This window comes from Sinocyclocheilus grahami, unplaced genomic scaffold, assembly GCF_001515645.1.
Source record: "Sinocyclocheilus grahami isolate Dianchi unplaced genomic scaffold, SAMN03320097.WGS_v1.1 scaffold5560.1, whole genome shotgun sequence".
In the NCBI taxonomy this organism is placed as follows: Eukaryota; Metazoa; Chordata; class Actinopteri; order Cypriniformes; family Cyprinidae; genus Sinocyclocheilus; species Sinocyclocheilus grahami.
In genome coordinates, this window is record NW_015510218.1 from 6,193 (window position 1) to 12,690 (window position 6,498).

Here is a 6,498-nt window from a genome sequence, read left to right on the forward strand (position 1 = left end):
ACATAAATATTCATAAGCTGAGTACAAAACAAACAAAAAAAAAGGTAAGGGGAAATGGGACAGCTGTGTCTGACACCACGTTTTAAATAAAACCTAGAAAATAACTAACTAACTCCTTTAAGTTTAACAGAACAACATGTTCGCATTCGTATACATTGTTTGCATAGATTTAGAGAAGAAATCTCCAAACCCCACTGTGTCGAAGGCTTTATAAAAATCTAAGACCTGTTGGTTCAGTCTTGCGTCACTTCCGCCCAGAGGCGGATGACGTCACTGATTAAGACGTCATTCTGCTGTCGATGAAGCAACGACGTCAACAAGAGTAACACACATAGCTTTTTAATAATGGCCCCGGGTTTCGACAAAATCTTTGTGCTGCTTTGTGTTTTTCGTATTTTTTGGACTCCAATACAAGCAGGTAAATGATTAACTTGTAGTTCAGCAGAGAATGAAAGTGAAAGTAACTCGTTTACTGGTCTTAAACGACGTGGAAGCGACATCATTGAAATTTGATTACAAATCGTATATAATAAAGTATGTTTATATAGGTGTATATCTATACAACTAACTATTTTACTACATTAATTATTTGCATGTTAATTATTTTATTAGTAATTTATTACAGTTGAATCAGGATTAAGTTTTAGCAGTCTCGAATGAATTTACATAAAGACTTAGCTGATCTAGAATCTGATCTTGTCTGATATCATTAGGATTGCCTAGTAATGTCTCTCAGAGAACAGGTCTGGATTCATATATTGAGATTCTGTCTATTTGCTTCTTTCTGTATCTGAAATGTTTTGAGACTCTTCTTCAGAAGCATGCAACTTTTACATTTACACCTCAGTGAGAAGTTATTTAATGCACATTTTATTGCTTTGCGCTGCAGAGAAGCACTCGCTGTATTACATTTACACGGCTTTGTCCAAACCTGTCGATCTGCCGGGCATCTATCAGTTCACTGCTATGGCTCAGCTAGATGACATACAGATCGACTATTACAATAGCAGAGAACAGAGGAAGATTCCCAAACAGACCTGGATGAAGGAGAAACTATATGAGGATTACTGGGAAGAAGGCACCCAGTCAAGAAAGAGCAAAGAACATTGGTTTAATGTGAATATCGACATTCTGATGAAACGCATGAGACACAGTGAATCAGGTGAGGAACATTCATACAGATTGACCTGCATGTACGTCATTTGAATTATAATATTATCATTTTACAAATATTTTTTCTTCTCATTTCAGATCTTCATGTTTTTCAGATGAGAACTGGTTGTGAAGTTGAGCGATGGGGAAGTGAAGAGAAGTTTTCCAAAGGCGTTTATGAGTACGGCTATGATGGAGAAAACTTTCTGTCGTTTGATGATAGAGAGTCTCAGTGGGTCGCTCCAGTTCACGCAGCTCTACCAACCAAGAGTAAATGGGACAATATCCCCTTCCTAAACCAATACACCAAAGGCTACCTGGAGAAAGAGTGTGTGGACTGGCTCAAGAAATTCACAGAATATGGAGAAAATTAGCTCAGAAATGGCTGTGAGTAAACGTGTTAGTATTTGTTTGATGATTTGTAGCTGTTTTAGAGATAGAACTGTTTAATGAACTGATTCCTGTGTTTTCAGCTCCTCCAGATGTTCATATGTTTGCAAAAAGGTCTACCAGCGACAAAATCAAGCTGACCTGTATGGTCACCGGTTTCTACCCCAAAGACACAGTGTTGTTCATTAGGAAATATCGCACATCTCTGCCTGAAGATGAGACTGAATCCACAGGAATCAGACCAAACCATGATGGCACCTTCCAGCTGTGTAAGAGTGTGGAGATCCAGGAGAATGAAAAAGCAAATTATGATTGTTTTGTTGCTCACAGAACCCTCAAAGAACCAATTATCACCAAATGGGGTAATTAAAGCAGAGACACATACAGACAGAAACATCACTTGATACCGGAATAAAAAGAAATTATAAATAGTGTTTATAAATAAATAAACTTTTATTACCCCCCTTTTTTTCTTGTGACATCCTTAATTAATTACAACTATTTTTATCTCTTTGCATTTATACAGATGGAAATTGCCAGGACTGCCCACCAGAGATTGACCTAGCTAGGATTGCAGCAGTGACTGGAGCTGTGCTTGTGCTCTTGATAACAGTCGCTGGTGTAGTGGTTTGCATCTTAAAGAAGAAAGGGATTATTGGTGAGTATAGTGACTGATGGTGATCCACAAGTTCTTGATTTCGGTTTTGTATGCTAGGACGGACTCCAGCATTCTCATGACTCTACATAGGACAAGCAACGAATGAATGAACCTAAAAAGAAAATTCTGCCATAATTTACTCACCCTCCTGTCATTCCAAACCCTTTCAAAACTTAATTCAAACATTGGTTAGTCATCCAAACACAAGTTAAGATATATATATATTTATTTATTTATATATATATATATATAATTTTTTTTTTTTTTATGAAACCTTCACTTTATATGATGAACTGATTTAAATTAAAGCTTTAATTCCCATTGGTTGACACATAAACATACTCATATGGTAAACAGAGAAGCTTGTGAGACATTTTAGAACAAACCTCATTGGTTCTCATCTGTGCACGTTGCATGAAAACCAACAAACAAACAAGCTTCCATGTTTACCATATGTGAAGCTCTCAGTGTATGTGTGTTTATATGTGAATAAAAGTCTAAAAATCAGTTAAAGTATACATCATATAAAGTCACCGTATCTCTTCACAAGACTTGAATTAAACCACTCAATCTTCAGTGGAGGGACTAAACTCTGAGGTTTCATTACAAAAATGTTAATTTGTGTTTGGAAGACTAAGCAAAGTCTTAGGCGTTTGTAACAGCATGAAATGAGAAAATAATGACAGAATTTAGATTTTTGTGTGAACTGTCCCTTTAGATCAGTGGTCAAGTCACGTATATTTCTGTAGCGATTTATTCAATACAATCCGTTTGAAAGCTGCTTCACAATATTAAACATGAAAATCACAGAATCTATGATGCAAACTTCAAATATGAGGCAAACCCAAAATCTGATGTAAAGCAGCTCTACGGAAGAGAATAACGTTGTTAGTAAACTCCTGTCAGTTACGACAAATATGGTGCACAAATGTCTCGGTGAAGGCCAGATGAACAGCAGTGACGTTCTCAACAGTGCTGACAAACACAAGAAACACTGTGCCATGAGCAATCACGTTAGAATGCTTTTACATGGACTTACACCGTGTCTACACCGGACGTGACAGTTGTCGTGTCGCGCCGTGCCGCAACAGCTAATGTCTGTCTACACTGGATGCGACAAAGCGACCGTTGAAAATATCATCACAAATTCGTCATTAATAGAATGCGGCAGCAGTTTACTGTCAGGGATTTGACGTGGTGTGCCGCGCCGCATCCAGTGTAGACAGCATCACTGATTATAATGAGTTCTATCATATTTTGTCACGCCGCTTGCTTCCGGTGTAGACACGGTGTTACCATGAATTTACTGTGGTAACACTAACTGCACCATGGTATTGTGGCATGAAATGTGGGTTATATAGTACATATTGGAATTTTATTATATCATTAATGTAGACATGTATTAAACGTATCAAAGGAGTAATGGTTGTTGTTGAGCTATAGCATTCGTGCAAATATTTATTCTAAATGTGTTTTGATTACTGTCATGTTCCGACAAAAAGATGCATTTAAAACCTCAATTAATTTTCATTCAGGAGAAGAAATCTACCTTTAAACTTGAAAGAAATTAGGATTTGATCATTCATTCATTGTTCATTCATTATCATGCAGTTTTGACTGATATGAACAATTTTATTGTGATCATTTTTGGCCATATTACCCAGCCTTAAACCAATCCCAATTAAACACACCTCAATGTCTTCGGGATCACTAGACACTTCAGGCAAGTGTGTTGGAACTTTATATCTCATATCCTGCTGCAAAACATGACAGTTTAATTTTAGACCGAATATCGATTTTGAGCAATACTGGGATGCACCAGTGAATGGTGGGATATTTTGCTATTAAAATGATTGTTCCAGAAGAACAGCATGAGAACTTTATTTTGTCTGGTCTCTCGGTATCAACTGATTGAGCTTTTAAGTTTTGCGAAGTACATTTCAGTGTGGACTTTTGTAAAACACTTAAGTGGGGATGGAGAGTGATTTGAAATGAAAACGCCCTTTTCGAATATGTCCAAATTAATATGGACATATAGTAGGCTAGCTCAAGAGAATGCTGGAGTTTCTCAGAAAAAAGGTACATATAATCTAAATATCTAATCAGTCTTATGCACAATCTAGATTATGTTGATTTGTTTTTTTCCAATGATCCAAAGTTAATCAGACACTAACTAATCTGACTCTAAACCTATTTAGATATGTATTCAGCTATATTAAATTTCTATTAAATATAATTTCTGAGAATAGCACTGCACTGCCTTTATACTTGATATTATTGTGGTTTTCCAGGACAAGCTACTGAACTGAATGCAACTGCAGATAATTCTGAAGAATCCTTGCTAAACCATACAACAGATGCTATCTTAAGCAATTGCTTTAATTATATATCAGGCAGTTTTTAAGTGGATTCATACCAAAGCACTATCGATACACATTTCACTGTTTCTTCAACAGGAGAGACGACAACTGCTGAAACATCAGATTCCGGTTTGAACAGCTCTGTGGATCTTCAATATGTGGTAAGTATATTTTAAATGGAATATCGGTGAGTTTTGACACACTTCTGTTTCTCCACAGGCTATAGTGTAGCACAAGTTAAATATCATTTACATTACTACTTCCAATGAATAATTAAATAATGTCTGTGTTTCAGTATTAGGACTCCAGTAAACAAAACCACCATTACAACCACAAGAGGTCAAAGCTGATCCAAAGTTAGAGGAGGATTTGTAATGAAAGATTGGTGATAATTGTATTGTAATTGTAATTAAATAATCCTGACAAACATTATATTTTGGGGAGTTGGCTTGTAAATGGTTGAATTATATTCTCCCCTTTCTGCCTCATGGTTGATATAATCTGGATTATTTTGAAGTCAAGTGAGTTTAATTGTTATTTTGCTATATGTAGAGGCATACAAATGAACGACATGTGCCTCACAGGACCACGGTGCTACATAGACAAAGAATAATCTAACTATACATATACATAGTATATGTTTACAGTATATGTATTACGTACTTGCGCAAGGTATGTTTGCATGTAACAACGCTACAGAGAAAAAGTGCAATAAGAAATATTCAGGGCAAATGGAAACAGTGCAACATTAATTGCATGAAGACGGAAGCACTTTGAAGCACTTTGCTCGAGCCATTGATGTTTTTATACCAAGTGCTGAAAGAAAAATATTTTTATATGAAGAGAGCTGGGGCCTGTACCATGAAGCCGATTCATCATGGTACAAGCCTCGGGTTTTCCAATCTTACTATCATTCTATCTCTAAAGGGCCAGACTGGACACACTTACAGCGTTTCTAATATTTTAAATCTAAGTGGCAATAAAAATAAACCAGAGCATACTTTATCGCATATCCTAATAATTATCCTGTGTACTCTATAAAATATTGCCTTATATACTCTTGAATGTCTTAATCTGTGAAATACTGTTTCTGTATATACATTTGTTGATTAATTTTGTTCTTTTACACTGACTTCATTTATATAATTACAAACTTAACATTTGAATTGTATCAAATGAATTTATGGTATCAGCGGATGTCTGCCTGTTATTGGTCTGTAATCTGTTTATTCTTAAATGCTATTTCTTTGCACTGTTTTGTTGTTTTTGTCGTATCCATTCATGATGGTCATTTGCAACGTTTCTACTTTCTATTTCTGCAACATCAAGGCCAGAACGACAGCATACAAACTATGACAATGATCTCAGGTGCTGATTGTGCTTTATTTAATGTTAGAAGTGTCTGTGTGAGTTTGAATACCATTTTGTGCGACCTTTAGCCGTACTAAAAGTGACAATGGTTAAACTACCTCAAATTATGAACTCTATGTGAATAAACAAGTGTTTACAAATTGCTTGTTGCTGGAATCGTGCCAAGAGTTTTGCACTTGATTGCTGAATACACACTACCTATGTGTAAACATTTTGAGAACAAATAAAATGAACCAACTAACAAACCTTACAACTTGGCAGAAGATTTTTTTTTTTATTTCTTTATTTTAATATTATCATTTATAACTTTTTTTAATTATTTATTGAACATTGAACTGTTGGCCATATTGCCGTCAACATCTAACGTACTATAACTTTGTGAAAGAATTGTTTAATGCGTAAATGTATGATAAATGTATTTATTCATTGAACACTGACTGACTGACTAAAACACTTTATGTGGGTTAAGCCTCTCCACTTCTTCCCTGATACACATGATGTAATCGTTTTGTTTTCTCATTGGTTAAAACATCAACCGCTATTTTCTGTGACTAGTTTTCTGTTGCT

The 6,498-nt window shown here is 35.6% G+C and overlaps 1 pseudogene; it reads left to right on the forward strand.

Annotated features, from left to right (window-relative positions):
• The first annotated feature begins 294 nt into the window (after positions 1 to 294).
• On the forward strand, positions 295 to 5,583 carry LOC107577260 (H-2 class I histocompatibility antigen, Q10 alpha chain-like; annotated as a pseudogene).
• The last annotated feature ends 915 nt before the right edge of the window (positions 5,584 to 6,498 follow it).